This window comes from Helicoverpa armigera, chromosome 10 (genome assembly GCF_030705265.1).
Source record: "Helicoverpa armigera isolate CAAS_96S chromosome 10, ASM3070526v1, whole genome shotgun sequence".
NCBI lineage: Eukaryota > Metazoa > Arthropoda > Insecta > Lepidoptera > Noctuidae > Helicoverpa > Helicoverpa armigera.
The window spans coordinates 11130962-11149088 of NC_087129.1; the positions used below are offsets into that span (position 1 = coordinate 11130962).

Genomic DNA, 18127 nt, shown 5'->3' on the forward strand with positions numbered 1-18127 from the left:
TTCTGCTCATTGTCCTGATCAAACTATTTTCATATTTGGAGCACTAACGATACACTTTGTACAGTTAAGGCTAGGAGAAAAACATCATTAATCTATTTTTATTTCATCCGCTGTTAAAATAGACAATAATAATGATGTCAACAGGTTAACGGCACGAAGATCAAACGTTAAATATATCTGTAATTATTTCTGTACAGAAAAAGGATGTCACGTTACAAAAGTGTATATATAAAAATATCGCAGAGGATATTTGTTCTACTCATAAATAAATACTAAAATAGAACTTTCCAAGCAATTTCCGTGTTTTTACAATTTTATATAGAAACCGGTGAACTCACCGCAATATCCGGGAGGTATCCGATTCTCGTCCGGCCCGGATCCGGTAACGTTACGTCATGCGACTCAAACCCGGTAAACACTTTGATGATTAATGTGTGGTTCATCCCGATTAAATCTTTGAAGATCTATGCCTTTCAAATTAAGTAAGATGACATCGAATTTATTAGGTACTCGTTTTCTGTAGTGCGACATTTTTCTTCGTGATCTGGGAATTGGAAAGTATTAAGTGTTTTTAAACTTTCGCGTTTTGTTGTGTATCTATTCATAAACACGATAGGTACTAAGATACGATACTTTTTATTTGCCCATCATTTCAGGTGGAATGCATTATTTACTTTATTCGGATGTGGAATTTATCAGCATTGAGTGTTTTTTTTTTTTAACAAAAAATGTGTACACGTTGGTTCTAACCCACTTCTAGCTGGCCTTCATATCGTGTTTGTGAAATCTCTGCACGCAATCTTTTACTGTTTGCTTGAGCTAGCAGATCAAAAGTTTTCTCAAGTTATTAACTGTCGGCTATAAAACTCCACACGCCACACGAGGTTCCCGTTAAAAGTACCCACACACTGCAAGTAGTCGGCTGACAGGTATCTAGGGCGGCGGTTGGCAATTGTTTTTTACTTCATCTTTATAATGATTTATGAGCCCAAACAAACTATTGGGTAACTAAAAGTTTGCAGTGTGCCGTGTACTCTAAATGGTCTGTCCTGTCTGCGATTACGAGACAAACAAACAAGAAGGGAGAACAAATATTGTGTAAACATTCAGAATAGACCTATTATTTCCACATTACAAATAGACAGTCCCATTTTCTTTATTTGAAAATGGATGTTTATTGACAGACACATTTAATGGAGGCTAAATCAGGCTTCGACGGGTTTATTGGGTGCTAATTAGTGCGAAATCACGTTCCCGTGTAATTTTGACCGCTAAACAGTAATCTCGGTTTAGGCCTTTATAATGGACGGACAAGGGATCGAATTTGCTATTTAATTTGTGGCCTATGTCTATAAATAGGGGAAGATGCTATTAAGTAAATAGCCTTTGATGCAGAGTAAAGCCTTTGCAGACTGCAAAATCTTAGTTAGTCGATAGTTTGATCGGGGATAATGTAGACTTATTGGTAGTTTTGGCTGACTAATACGCTTCAATAAGTTTAGGATTACCTTGAAACTAAACTGTGAATAATTGTTGATCATAATCTACAATTTGCGAAAGCTCTTTCACACCCCCAACAAAAAAATACACTCACAGCAGAAAATCTGGATCAAGTTTTGTTCACAAAATGACAAACAAAAGATGCTTTGAATAATACGAAACAATTTGAACAGGAACGCAAATACAGTCGTAAAACAGTACTGTTGATGGAATATTAATTCAAAGCACATTCATGGGTTCTATTCGTGGAATTAATAAGCCTCTATAACCTACAGATATGCTGTATATTCGACCTTGCATGAAAAACAAGCAAAGCTGGCTCTATGTTAGATTAGCCAGATATCTATACCAGAGAGAGCTATCAAAGAGAGCTATGTTTACTATCCAGATTAAATTTTGCATTGAGATCTTTAGATATCAAATCATCGCCATTCATGAAGGACACAGGATTGGTTTTTAAACCTTTTATGAGTTATACAATTTGCCATTTCACCCACATCTTGGGAAAACCACTTTTCGTAACCGGGTAAAAGCAGCCTATGTCTGAAGCAGGTTTTCTGTGTACCAATTTATATAGTAGTTTTTGTATGAAAGCCTGACAGACAGACATACAAAGCATACTTTCGTATGTATGGTATCAACAACTATCTCTTTATAAAATTGTATTTTACAAAGCAAAACTAATTTTATATTGAGCTTGAATTTTGGCCCGTGTCTTTAACCAAAAAAAAAATAATCCCCCATAAATTATCCGTTTTTAATTAAGTTTATAATATTAAAAGTACATAGAAAGTGCTTAAAAAGCAAAAGTGTTTTCTTTACTCAGCCGTTACGTAAGATAATGTTTGTATTTCATTATTTCACATGTCTCTTTGTTATTAAAAGAGTTTTTGAAACACGTTCGAAGTATCGTAGTATGCGAACCTATTCTCATTTTGCATAATTTCTTCTTAAAATTCTTGTTCAGCCTTAAGCAATGGAATTCAGATTACTCTTACCTACTCATATCTTTTACATGTCTCTTACATGTAATTATTTATCTTATTCCGATTACACCGCGAAGATAGTTCTCTCAAATTCTCATAATGACATAATTATTTTCTGTCTCGATTGGCTTTTGTTTAAGATTCTTTTTACACGCTTTTTATTAGCTTCACCTGTATGTTTGTATATTTGTATGTTTGTAGGTTTGTATGTTTGTTTGTAACCGACTTCTTTGGGCGCGATTTTGACCCACTTTAAACGGCCAGATTTCGTTCAAACTTTGTAAATTTATTGAGGACCGATGACAATACACTAATTTGATAAAATTATTCCATTTTTAACCGACTTCCCAAAAAGGAGGAGGTTACACATACACATCGATTACTCCGAGGTTTATAGACCGATTTACGTGATTCTTTTTTTGTTCGACTCGGAATAGCTGCCAGTTGGTCCTATAGTCATCAGGTCAGGATCTGATGATGGAAACCCTGAGAAATCGAGGGCAACCTCCAAAAGTTGTAGGCATACATAGGGTAAAAACTTGACACTCAGGTGTACGCCTAAAAGCACTATTCAACTGTGAAGATTTGGAGCTGACCTAATGATGGAGACCAGAGAGGGTCGAGGGAACTCGACAACTGAATATGTAAATTACCTCGTGTTTGGGCTTAAATTATTTGTATTGACAAGACCTTTGCAACAGTGAAGGTTTGGAGCTGACCTGATGATGGAGACCAGAGAAAGTCGAGGGAACTCGACAACTGAATATGTAAACTACCTCGTGTTTGGGCTTATATTCTTTGTATTGATGAGAATTTCCCACTTGTATGGATAGTGACAACTATTCGTATCACTGAAAAGCTTTAAATAAATAACCTTTTTACAAAAAAATTAAACCGACTTCCCAAAACACTAAAAAGCAAAAAAAAAAACTAATTTTAGGTGCATCGGCCTAGAAGTCGGTGGCAAAATTAACTTAGTAACATCCATTAGACACCGACTTCTAGGCTTTTCAATTTGCAAAATATGTTTTTTGTTAATTTATATAATTTTCATCTATAGTCGATAAGGTAAGAAAATTAATTAAAATTTTCTAGAATTTTTCTCTACAGTCGATAAAGCAGGACTCGATGTTAATTTTTATTTCCAATAATTATCTTTAACCGTTTTCTCTAATATTGACAAATTTTTGTATACTAAAGAGAATTTTAATTCTACAAAACAAATAATAGTTTTAAAACAAACTAAAAAGTAGAAAATAAATAATAGTTTAAAAACTAAAAACACGTAGAAAAACGAACTAAAAAATAGAAAATAAATTTTAATGAATTTAAATTAAGAAAACAGTGTTAAAAATTTCAATGAATATAAATTAATAATAGTGTGAATAGAAAAAAAAATATTTAAAAAAAGCGTGGGGTGCTTTTTAAGATATTATCGAAATGAAAGTCACTGTACTCATATTTGTCAATAAAATATTTATAACTATTGACACCATGCACCCCACGCTTTTTTTTAAATATATTTTTTTTTGTATTCACACTATTATTAATTTATATTCATTGAAATTTTTAACACTGTTTTCTTAATTTAAATTCATTAAAATTTATTTTCTATTTTTTAGTTCGTTTTTCTATAAAAAGCGTGTTTTTTAGTTTTTTTAAACTATTATTTTAGTGGCTCATTTATGCCAACCTGCCAGTTATCTGTTTAGTATGGTAGGTAATCTATGCTGGAGCTATATAAGTTTTAGGAATTCTACATATGAACTAGGTACCAGTTTCTTTTGTTTTAAAATGGTACCTAGTTAACATTTAGGGGTTTACTTAATGAGAAACAAAACATCACCGAAGCTAATTTGTCAAAACATTTGTGTATGTCATAATGTCAATGTAAAATTTCCCTTGAGACACGGAATAAACAGCTAGTTTTTTATCGATGCCTGCAATAAAATTCAACTCGTATCCAGTTCTCCCAAAACCACGTACCTACTTACCTTGAAAGTACTGCGATCAACATCCATTGGTTTTGTACTAAGTTTCCTGTTCCCGGATGGCATTACCATAAACTGCCATAAGCCACACTTTTATCGTTCCATTATACATGGCTTTGGCAACCTGCCAGAACATATAAAATTACTTTATTGGGGATACACGTACAATAATAACTTATTTTCGTATTCTCACTGAGGGTTTCCCATTTTTTATTTTTATATACAAAACCTGTTGCTTCGAATGTTTTTATCTTAACAATAGTCATGTTGGTTGGTTGAATAGTCAAAAATAATAAAATAAGAGGATTATTATAGTACTTTGCATTTCATGTTCCGAATATGATGAAATGATATAAACATTCCGGTCTCTTGTTCGGCAAAATGGTACTTTGGGACTCTTCCGCTTCGTGGAAAAATGTTAGCCATGTGAACGTGTCCTTTAAATTTTCCGACACAAAGAGTATATTTCCTGATGATGGAGCAAATGGTATACATAGATATTTTATCTCACGATATCGGGAGCCGTGCTTGTGAGGGTAAATACATGAACATTGCCTTTTTAAGACTGAGAGCTCATCAGCTTAAAACACTATGTACAATTATTTACACACACAAGTATGGATCTCCCACTTTTGGTTGAATAAACATCTACATACACTATCTCAAACCAAAAAGAAAACAATTGCCAAAACACAAAAGTCACATTTCAATTTCAATAACAATATTGAAGTTACAATAACGTATTGCTTCATACAAAAATCAAGCTCGTAACACGCAGTCAAGCGTAACGTGAATTTTTCCTTCAAACAAAAATATAACGTATCTCTATTTTTGCTTTAACAAGCCCGTAACTTAAAACAATAACAGATACGTGGGTTTTGTTTTCCAACTTTGAACTTCTATCTTGGTAACATCGTAAAAGCTTTTCTATATCCTGTGTATCATATACAATGTTACTGCCGAACTTTGTGGAACAAAGTTAGCTGCAGGCTAATATATCAACCATATTTCCTGTATGTATCGACGACGTACTTCAGTTTGTGAATGTAGTTTTAGTTTTTGATATTTAATAATAAACTCTTTCTGAAAAATGCATACCTATATTTTGGTGAACAATCTCATAAGTTTAAAGCAAATTACTTATTAAATTATTTCACCAGAAAAACCAATGTTGTTATAACATAATTTAAAAACTGGTGCGAGTCTTAGATTGTTTTTTTTTTTAAGTTACCAATATAGGCTGCATAGTATGCTTGTAAATCCCTGCAACTAAGCTGAGTAGTCTTAATTTTTTTAATTAATTTTGTTTGGTAGGTTTCACATCGCATTGCATTGCGTGAGGATCGAGCTCACAACCTCTTGACCGCGAGGCTGACACCTTAGCTATTTATTTTAGCTGTTGCCATTTTTTCATGACCTTTTTATAGATAGGATCAAGACTCCCTCTGCGTCTTATAGAGTGCGTCAGTTCATTGGACTTGCCCTTATTTATGTTTGATCGTATCTGATTACTGTCCCAGTGGACACTACACGAAGCTCTCGAAGTCCTGAGAGGTGTGACCGAAATTATTAAGGTTTCGAAGACATGGATAATTATATTGAACGTCTTCTTTTCGTTCGTCTTCCTGTGTGGAAAAATCTGTGTTCTGGGTTCATAAAGGTCATACAAGCATGTTTATCCCGATACTTAATAAACAATAGACAATCGTGGTTTGTGACTACTCCATTAACGAGTCAATCTGTATTGTATTCATCTGATTAAGCCCTAATAATTGAAGAAAAATAACTGTTTTACGATATGTACTTGTTTAAATATTGCAACTTATAGTTTAACCAGTGTTATAGGACACCTATTGTTTGAGTATTGTGTCTGAAACAAGTGGTTATACGAACTAGTGTTCTCAAGGTTCAGAGAAAATTTCCATCTGCGTTCGATTTATTTCTGTCAATGTTCTCTATTATTTATTGTATATTCTGTATTATTGCGTGTCTCACGGAACCAACCTACATATAAACAAAACAAAACAATCACAATACGAATACTCAGCTCATTAGTACTCGTAGTTTCTTTGTCTATAAGAATATCGTGGGTAGCGTTAATTACGAGATTCATGTTAATGACATTTCATTGGATGCTCTCTAATTATCATGTAATATCATTATTTAAATGCGGATGTTGAATTCGTGACCTTAATAAAAACGTAGGCATATAAATTTGATTAAGGGAGACCGATTTCAAAGCCAGAAAAAGTTTATTAAATGTTCCCTTATTCCCCCTTGATCCACTGGAATTTGTACTTCTTTTATTTAGATTTAATGAAATAGTTTTACACTGTCACTTCGCTGGTAAAAATATTTTCACATTAAAAACGTAGAACAATTAAAATAATTCCACATTTCTTTCAGCTATGATTTTTAAATAAAGCAGCCCAAAGCAAGTAAAAATATATTCAAAATGTCTTCTTCATTATAGACGTATAGAAAAACATTTATATAAAGTTCTACTTATCTCACAGATTTTGATTTAGCAATCAGTTGTAGCATGTTGGATAAACCTGCACAATCTAGTTCTCAAACGACCCAATTTCCTCTTGTCAAGTTTCGATCCCTTTATACTCGAGCTTAATCTGAAGTCTCCTAAATCTACCACCTTGACTTAACACAGGTTAGTAGTCCTTAACTAAGTTAGTTACCTCAAGGGATTGTTCAGGCTGCCAGAGTATTATCACATTACAGCTTCTGCGTCCATTATCTGAAATTCCATTTGTATGTTAAAGTCGGGCAGTGTTATCGCATACAACTGAGTAGCAGCCTCCACAAACAAATTATTTTAAATTATGTATCTAAGTATAAAAAACCAAACCCAGTTACGTTTTTTTTTTAAATTGTGATGACTTTTGTGTGAGTCAACTGCATACCTAATTATTTTTACAAAAACGTGTTGTATTTTTTCAAGAATTGACTTAGTTCCCAAAACATACATATTATAAATTGAATATTACATTACCATCCATGTAATTTCTTTGTATGCTATTCGAATGTATGCCCTTAAACGAGAATGTAAGTCGTTAAACGTAAGTAACAGCGTAATTATTCTGTTTAGCATCAAGTTTTATGGTAAACCATAACGGTTGAGTAAAATCATATTTTGTTGCCTGTTTTACCATTAATGTGTAAAGTAGGATTTGTACCTATGTATATCTTAAAGAGGTGTTATTGATCGTCAGAAATAAGAAAGTTGGGCAACCAATTATATCAAGGGGTATCGTTTGTCAACCCATGTAGAACATTAGTACCTACTCAGCTGCTATCGATTAGACTGAAAGCCGACCCCAACATAATTACGAAAACTAACTCCTTCAGACGATGATTTCACACAAATTATGACATTTGCTTTCTTCTCAAATAACAAAGATCTAAAAACGATTCTGTTTCATACACAGCTCTCCTTTAATATTAAAAATTATAACTAAAAGCAACACGAAATGGAAGATATTGCTCCTAAGAGAGACTCGACTTACGACCGCGTCTAGTGCAATAACGTCCAGAAAATGGGACTGCGGTAAACTTCGAGTGTGTTACGAGTTCTGCAGATAATATTATTTCAGAGTAAATTGGATAAACATCAAAAGTTTTGACCTAGAATTTAAGCGCTATGTCATATAGGGTACCTTTAGAAAGGTATTTGACATCCTAAAGTGTTGGAATTGCTGTGGATGTTTGTTATGCAGTAGGCCGAAAATTATGAATTCACACAAAAATAAGTTAGGTTTATTACGCAAAATACTCTAACGAAAACTTGGAGAGTAAGAGTTAAAATAAACTAAAACTGAAATATAATATTCCCGTATCACAAAAACTGCGTCTATTTTTTTGTGAGAAAAAGTAAATAAAACACCATGACTCTTTTAAACACAACAGTTGTTTGTTCCCACCACCAATCACAGTTGTTGGTGACTTTAATTGATGGAAAAGAAAAAAAAAACATTTCAATTCTAAGAAAAAGACCAGCATAGAAGTCTTACCAGTCTTACTACCCATACTAAAATATTATCAACTAGCTTCCGCCCGCGGCTTCGCCCGCGTCGAGTTCGGTTATATCGCGTTTCCAAGGGAACTCTTCAAAAGTCCGGGATAAAAACTATCCTATGTTCTTTCTCAAGGTCAACTATATCTCTGTACCAAATTTCATTAAAATCAGTTCACTGGTTTAGACGTGAATGCGTAACAGACAGACAGACAGAGTTACTATCCCATTTATAATATTAGTAGGGATAGTGTTTTGTTTAACACACAAATCTTACATGGCAGGTCGGCTTAATTGTAACCAGCGTCCTATTAGGGACTTCCCAGTAGAGCGATGTTAAGATAATACGACCGTACATGTCTGAGGTCGACACTTAATACGTGGCCTGAAGGGTAACTGACGGAATGAGTTGGTTTGTCCAGTAATTACTCACCACATTGACAGAATTATTTCACCAAGTCAGCATGGATTCAAAGCTGGTCGCAGCGTAGAAACAAACCTAGTAGAGTTTGTGTCGGATGTCACTCAAGCTCTTGACAAAAGATTAGAAGTAGATGCCGTGTACACGGACTTCAGCAGTGCGTTTGACAAAGTTGACCATTCTCTGTTACTGTCTAAGTTAGAGTATAATGGCATACATGGTTCACTTCTAAACTGGTTCAAATCTTATTTGTCACAAAGGTCGCAAACTCTTGTAGTTAATGGTTACGAATCTTATGCATATTACGCCGACTCAGGGGTTCCCCAGGGTTCCCATCTTGCACCGGTTTTGTTTTTATTATTTATCAACGACATCGGAGCCCAAATCCGTCATTGCAAATATCTAATGTTTGCTGATGACCTCAAAATATATAAAGTTGTTACTTCAAATGAAGACACTACCCTAATTCAGGAGGATTTAAATAGAATAGAACACTGGTGCAAACTTAATCACATGAAACTTAACGTACATAAATGTAGCCATATACGGTTCACAAGGAAAAAGCAGTCTAACATTGTATCATATAATATAAATGGAGCCTTATTAGAAACTGTAAGAGGTTCGCGATCTCGGCATCACTATGGACAGTAAAGTCAACTTCATAAGCCATATCGATAACATCGTTACAAAATCGGCACGACTACTAGGATTTCTTAAAAGAAGCACTAAAGGATTCAAGCTAGTAAGAACGAAAATTGTGTTGTATAACGCCTTAGTCCGCAGCCACCTTGAATTTGCCAGCGTAGTGTGGAATCCGCACTACGCAGTACACTCGCAAAGACTAGAGAGTATTCAAAGGGCCTTCACAAAACACCTGGCGTATACCTTCGGTGGTGTATCTCCACGGTGTCCATACGAACAACGAATACGTCACTACAAAATGATCACACTGCGCGACCGTCGACTGGTACAGGATCTTATGTTTTTCTACAAATTAGTCAACAATAAATTAGATTGCGTAAAGTTGATTGAACAAATAGGATTAAAAGTCCCCTATAGAATACCCAGATATCCCATTACCAATTTATTCCACACTAAAACTTCCAACACAAATTTAGGAGAAAATTCCCCTCTCAATAGGCTTAGTAAAGTGATGAATAGTCATTCAAAATCAAACCCAGATGTTGACATATACCAGAACTCTATGACAATCTTTAAAGCGCACATTTTAAATCATAAAATCCCAAAAGATTAACTGTATCAACTGTGTTATATATATATGTACCATGCAACCACTTTCTGTAATTTTGATAGTTTTTAAGATTAAGTCAAAAATTTGATCTCATTTTTTTTCCTTACCATGTTTACTAGTTTTTTCTTTCCATTTTTTGATTGTTTTTTTGTATAATTTAATTTTGATTCTGTTTATTTATAGTTTGTTTCATGTTTTGATTATCTAGTTTAAGTTACCACTTAAGTATGTGAATGTTGGTTCACCTGTAATTGGCGACTGTGTAAGCCTTTTACTCCTTAAAACCTCCCTTTGTTAATTTTTACACAGAAGCTGTTGGTGTCCCTTTAAATAAATGAAAATGAAAATGAAATGAGGGTGTATTAAGTTGTAGTTCGGAGGTAGACCACTTCTAAGTGTTTCGGGGAAAATACATATACTATACTACGGTTAGATCTATACTATTAAAGAAAGAGAAAATTTTGGTTTGCATGTTTTACCTACGGAACCAATTTAAAAAAATATTTCACTGTTGGGAAACTATCCGCTATCCCGGAGTAACATGGGCTGTATTTTATATGTGTGCGGGAAATAGGTTATACGCATGCGGGTAAAACCGCGGGAAAAACCTAGTGTAGGATACGTGAGTGCATTCAAAATGTAGCATTGTAGATTACTTTAATTATTGTAAATCTAAAATTCGTTAGAAATATTATATTTCGTGTACTCTCGCCTTAATTCAATAAGTTCAAATTGAATTATAAATCTGTGTTAAAAAGAAAGTTATTTGACAGTATTTATTCTGAAAAAATCAAGGGATTTTAAATCCTCTTAAAAATCTATTTTTAAATGTACATAACTCATCAAAATGAAGCCCAAAATTGGAATTTGATTCCAGATTCACGAGTATTTTCATTTACTTGTATTTTTAGAAGTTCAATTATGCTGTAATCTGATACTACTTTGAAGGAACTGCAAATACTATTTAATAAGAATGCCTTTTTGATAGAAAATAAACTTTCCAAAGAATTATAGAACCCACGCAAGTTATTTTTACGTACTAAATTGGATAAGGACCGTGAACATGACTTTTGATGTACTTTTAAAATAAAAGTATTCATAATAGTAAACTTAATACGATCTTTATAATCTTTTTGACATCATACGTAAGACATTATTATTCTGAACATCTAGACTAAGCTAAGAATAGAATAGATAGTTTTATTTTTGTTTTAATAATAGTGGAGAAAATATGTTTTTAGACATTTTGATATCAAAACAATTTGTCTAGTTCAACATGATATAATACATGTATATGTATGTGGTCGCATTCTCATTATTAGGCTATAATAAGTATCCGAATAAATCTATTTTTCATATCATCTAATTTGAAAGCTAATAGGTTCATTTTTTTAACTATGTTGCAATTTCATTAACTTATCTACCTGTTGAATTCCATACCAAAGGTAGGTAGTATGTGTTTGAATATTAGTATCTCACAAGCAATGTCATACTCCTACCTTTTTAAAGCAAATCCACCGACAGATTATAGAAATCCATCTTAACCCGTGCAAACTGGCAAAAAAACATTTCTTCTTTTTTAGCGATTCTTTACTTCTGGGGGCTATTCATCAACTCTTGGAACTTGTTCCAATAGTTTTAAGATAATATTAAAAGTAGATCAACATTTTCTTACAGCATGAACGTCCTGTTAGGTACATTTTTTTAACCCAGAAATCTTTTCCAACTATTGTCACGAAGTTCTGAATTGAAATGGATCTTTTCAAGCTCAAGTTATTTTAGTTCCAACTTAAGTTAGTATTTCTAGTTCATCCCTTGGGAATCGTTATTTAACTTTGAGGATAAACTATTTCAGGAAAGCATTTATATTTTATTGAAAACTGGCCATTTTGAAACCGAAATTAGTATCACACCAAGATAAACCTGATCTAGGACCGTCTTTAAAGCACCAATTTGTCTATACTAGGGGTTTCTTTACAGATAACTTATATTTGTAAAGGTGATGAACCTACACCTTCTAACATCGAATGTCTTTTCGAAAAAATAACTCTGTTTTTGTCTATTTGTTTCACGAACTCGTAATACTACCTATTTGAAATAATCCAACACTGATTTCTGTAAAACAATTTTCTGTGTTATAAAATAAAATTAAAAACATAACTACATCGCGAAATTCCACCAAAGTAGACTGCAATTGTAAAATGCGACTGATGTCCAAAAAAGTCAAACTCTCTTATAACATTCACAGTCTTGCTAAAATATTAAACTCCACTCTTACGAAGAAAAATCGTATTTGAAAGTTTCTTAAGACTTCAGAAAGTTCCTTAAATTTTACGTCATTTTGCTCAAAGAAAGTAGTTTTTTTTAACTCAAGTAAAAAAATGACATAAACAAAAAACTGGCACAAAAATTGATGATTAATGCGATTCCGGACTCAGCTTCAGTCTTTTAAATTATTATCTGTAATCAAATAAATATAGTTCCTTTGGGGAATCAGGTGAGTTAAACAAAATGGAGAAGTGCGAGTCGGACTCACGCACGAAGGGATCCGTACCATTATTTATAAAGCGGACAAAAAATCAGGTTAACTATGGGAGCCCACTACTATATTTATTGTATAATAACTAAATTTTAGCGGATGCAATAGTAAATTCTCTGTGAAAATTTCAACTGACTTACTATCACGCTTAATGCAATACAGCCTGGTGACAAACTGACAGCAAACTCTTTGTAATAGAGTCCCATTTTTCCCTTTGGGCGTGGATCTCTAAAAAATTTACGCATCAAAATGATAAATATCAGAACGATGTTAAAATATTAATACTTAACAATTTTTCTTTGGAATAAATGTCTGCACATTACAAGTTATTAGTTCAGTGGCCAATGTTCTGAAATCACCTATCTCACCTTCATAAACTTGGAAAAATGATTTACATTTAGTTTTTATCACGTACAATCAATTCATCATAAATTCTAAAACATGAATGGATCTTATTCTAATGGAATGTGCATTAGAAACTTTAAAATTATGTTTTGTTACGTGAAAAAGTATTTTTAACATTATTTGTTGTGTTAACATTTTTCGAGAATAAGTATTTTTTATTTAATATATATTGCTCATTCAAGACTTTCATTATTTTTGGTTCTAGAAAAATTATCCCACGTTTTTTATACATTATCAAACTTTCCAATTAATTATTTTCCAATTTGTGGATCTATAAATTGTTATTTAATTTCTTAAATTAAATTCTGATGAAACCAATTCATTTTACCTACATTTTAATACGTTCAAAATTACGGTATGGTTTTATTATGAAACCCAATTTAACGTTTAATATTGCAAGGCTTTTTAAAGAACCAATTCAAATTAGGGACCGAATCTCTTAATTAGTTTTTGAAATAATAACACAATTCAAAAAGGGGTTTTTATGTAAATAGGAAAATGTGCAAAGAAAATATTTTGTGAATTTTTTTAAGGAAAAGGTACCAAATCCTTGAAGATTCTTTAATTTCAACATAACACAAGATTGGTAAAGCGATAAGGTAAATTAAGCGTTGTTCACCAAATTATAACATTTCTGGAAGGTGCCTGATAAAATACTGTAAGTAAATATTAAGTAAATAATGTCCAAGTATAGGTACTAAAAAAGTGTACCTACAACTTTACTGAGCGACTAAAATTGGTTTCTTTACTTATATTTTCTATGTGATGTTAACCTTAAGATCACCATGACATTTGCAGACCATATTATTGAAACTTACAACGCCATTGTGTCACGACACCAAAGAATAAACAAACAGAATGGGCATTCCTTTTACGGGTCATAAAAAGTCCGTCATTTTTATAACCCATCTCATGTATCAGTATTTTATATGGAGTTTTTATTCAGTGTAATGTTCGTGAAGGTTGTAGCAAACTAGTTTATCATTCATGTAATATCACGTTATTGTCACGCCCCTGAAATTGCGTAGAAACGAACCACGTAATTTAGGCAGTCTGTACATAGTTTGTAGGCTATAATTTTCCTAATATTACAAGGGCTGATTTGTGATTGTTTGATTTCGTTTTAGTTGAAGGTTGTAGCTTACAGACACGACAAAGCTTCTACGGTAAAAAAAAATTGTTGTAGTGATGATACCGATAGGCTTGGTGACTGAGAGCTATCAACTATTGCTAAAGAAAAGAATACCTAAAGAGCAATACTTAAAGCACATATTCGAATGCGACCTTAACACGAAAATAAATAGGTACTCCTGAAGAGAGCGATGTATATCCAAATGCAAGGAGTGGTTTGTTTAGGACCTGAATAAAACCGCAGAAAATTGCTATTAACTTAACGAACCGCAGAATAATCTGAACTTATTATATAATAGAACCGTGATTTAACCTAAGCGAATCACGATCACGGCTTGGTAATAAAGCTGGGCCGCGTTGTGGGTGATAAATTGTTCGGAGCGATTAGTGTCGCTTCTACAACCAGGATTATTAATCTTTGGGTACCTTGCTGGCGTTGTATAGCAAATGATTTTAATAAATATAATCATTTTAATATAATTTAAGTAGTAAATAACCCTAAGACTGGTTTTTATTCTGGTCAAAAAGTAAGCATTGCCATCCAACGTGGCAATGCTGCCAGCCTCTTGGGTACACTCCCGGTAGGCAGCGATAAAGAGGAGGATTTTGATGTTTTTAAAAATATTATTATTAATTTATAGTAAGGGTACATAATAATATGTATTATATAATGTTAAATATATCTGTTTTGTAAAGTAAAAAGTAGTACATAAATATTTTATTTATTTGAATTTTTTCGAATATATTTTAAGAATCATAGTTTTGTGGCCTTTTATTGGTTAAGGGTGAGTTACCCAGTATCAATTAGTTCATTTTTATAACCGTTGCTTGATCTTGTACAGAATATGCTTTGTACCTACTTGAGGCACTGACCTGAACTGGTAAGCAGTGGACTAATTACTGAATTAGTCCGTGTCTGTCCAACTGTCCAATTACAGGCCCATATCAGTAATTGGTCCAATAATGACGATAATAGTGCTGGACACAATTAGTAATGACTTACATTTCTGTTCGAACCCTCAAAAATAATATGCAGGACACTATAGACTTTTTTGTATAGTTTTCAGCTAAACTGTTAGTTTACTTATGTGACCACATTAGCATGACCTCTGTAGGTTTTTTTTCATAGCCTGAATTTTCTCACTGGTGGGCAAAGACCTCTATATTTTGTCCTCCACACTTCTCGATCTTTTGTGTGTTCCCACAACTCAGGGTTGTAGGCGTCCAGATCGTCCTGCCATCTCTTCCGGGCTTTGATATAAAGTGGAAAATATCTAAAAGTAAATAGAAAATATAAAGTGGAGAATATATAAGAGAAAACATAAAGTGCTGTCCAGTTTCGTAATGGCGGCGTGGACTGTCGACGCGGTGACACTACAATTTGGGGTTTTGCTCAAAACTAGCGCTCGTTGAGTTGATATATTTTACTGAACTCACACTATGTTTCCCAGAACTGTAGTTAGCTGGTTGTTATTTGTGAGTGCTTTCAAACTAGCGGAATTTTAACGTGGTTTTTCCGCTAGTGGTGTTCATTTGATGAGGCTTGAGCTGAAAACTGATGTTCCATGTCAATCTTACCGGGAATTACTGCCGGATAAGCTAAAAGCCTATGTTACTTGGGAATAATGTAGCTTCCCAAAAGTTTTTTTTTTCAATAGATACAAATAAACAAACATGTTTTTTTGTCACTGTAACCGTTCCACGACAACCCCAGGCTGTAAAAATTTTCGTTTTTCCTAACATATATAAATACCGCAGGCTTCCCCCGAAGGGGAAGAGGTTGCGCCCCGCCATCCGCGCAACCCTGTAGAGCTCGTCACCTTACTGGACGCTCTTCCACCTTAGAGGGCCATGCATTAACTTTACTATTAGTCCCGCCTAATAAAAACTAGGGACAGGGGTAGACGGGACGTCAGCAAATCAAACCAAACTTAACATGCAGGGTACAAATTGAATTACAGATACTAGTAGAGAGTGAGAGGAGTAGCAACCCTACCTAACATAAAATATACATAACGCTTGCGTACAACAATGTATGTTTCAATCTACACTTTAAAACTACAATCCCCTATTAGTGACATGGGCTACCACAGGGCAGTTGGCATGTCGTACGTGTACCGCCAGGACTAACACAGAAGATTCTAGCGGTCACGTTCCCTATGTTCCAAATGTCTTTCCCAATCCTAAGGCAGAGTACTGCGAAGTACAGCTGCCATTGGGCAAGACAGTATCCAGCCAGACTGGGCGCGTGCTCATATTAAACCCCATCGCGAGCCTATTCACCCTTTACTGATTTATACAGATCTAACGCAAGCGCAGTGTATCGTCGGTCGGTGGCAACTTTCCTTAGAAGCGCTATTGGTATACACCGAAGTGGTATTTCGTCACTTCCTCTTCCTTTAATCTGCCCCGTTCTTGGCAGGCATCGGCAACTCCCCAAACCTAGCCTGTCCAGTATGCGTGTCTTGCCATCTACCACCGTAATATCCAAAATGGGCCCTAAGGTATGGTGGCAGCTGACGCGACACGATCTCTAGCGTCCCTCGGGACGGGTCTAACGTTCAGTTTTAGCTTGGTTGGTGACGCCTACCCCCCTCCCTGGAAGAGTGCGTACAACAAAGCAAGACAAGGCCAGCTGCCGGTTTGTCAGTCCATGAGAAGTAGCTTTAACTAGCGTTTGGTTCATTTGGATCCCGGTACCAGATAAAGTATAGTTATAAATAGCGCACGGCATACGGCTAGTGCCGTTTAGTAAATATATTGCGATCTGTCAATGCGGTTCTGCCTTCTAAATGTGTATTCGATATGATAGTATTCATGCCCTAGTCCACGGCAATGTTGTGGGTGTGTAGGTGTATTATTAATGCAAGTGTAGTAGAAGGCCTTCTCCGCCTCCCTATAACCAAACGCATGTCAGAGGTACCTCAATGTAGTCAAGAGAGAATATGCCAGACAGATACATATATTTAGAAGCGCAATACATAAATCAAAGCTCAGTTTCCTTACGCTTACGCCAGTGCACAGTATCATTACGCTTATTGCCAAGTCTCGTTTTACGCTTTGCTATAATTAAGTTCAAATATCAAAGTAATTAGAGATAACAGCCTTGGGATGCCAGTCACGGTCTTTGGTATACCTGGAGCCAATGTAATAATAGGGATCACTCACCAGATATCTGCTCATAGTAACTTGTATTCGTCTTACTCACCGGACCATCACCAAACACGATACTCACACATTCTTCCCGCATCACTTACTTGATAGACACTATTATATCTTCAATATAGACTCCCTAATAGACTCGGCTACAGTATTTGGTTACTAGTACACTTCGTGACTCAGCTCCGACTGTCCCCATTTCAGTTCCCTCAAAACCCTTGTGGCCTGCTATCCCTTCCTACATCCTCGCAAGTCCCACCTTCGGCGCTGACTCCACCCTGTTCTTAAGGTCCTGTTTCACGTATTCGTTTATTTGTTACGAGATAGATTTATTAGTCTTTTTGTACACATTCTCAATTGTTCTAAGTATCGTTGTCGGGGTCCATTTGGGATTTGGCACATGTGCACTTCTATTCAATACTGAGTCCTTTGTCTCAAGGTCCTAATTGCCCTAACGGTTGGCATCGGCTTGTAAGTTCTGCTTAGCACATGTTTGATTGCTTTGCTGTGAGAAACTTTCAGACCCTTAAAATATTTTGTTAAGTTTTTATTGCACTCCATGTCAGCTGGCAAATATCCCTACCCATAAAATAGAAAGTTAATGTGTTCTTAAGAGGCCCGTCATCGTGGCGCCTTGTAAAATAAATTAATATTATTTGATAATAATTAGGGCTAGGTGACGACAGTCACATTCCCCCCTCTGAAAATCAGACGCG

At 34.6% G+C, this 18127-nt stretch overlaps 1 protein-coding gene across 1 annotated transcript in view; it reads left to right on the top strand.

Moving 5' to 3' along the window:
* LOC110370995 (gastrin/cholecystokinin type B receptor) overlaps positions 1 to 18127 on the top strand; it is a 115724-nt gene that overhangs the window by 12656 nt on the left and 84941 nt on the right. The gene's annotated exons all lie outside the window — the stretch shown is intronic.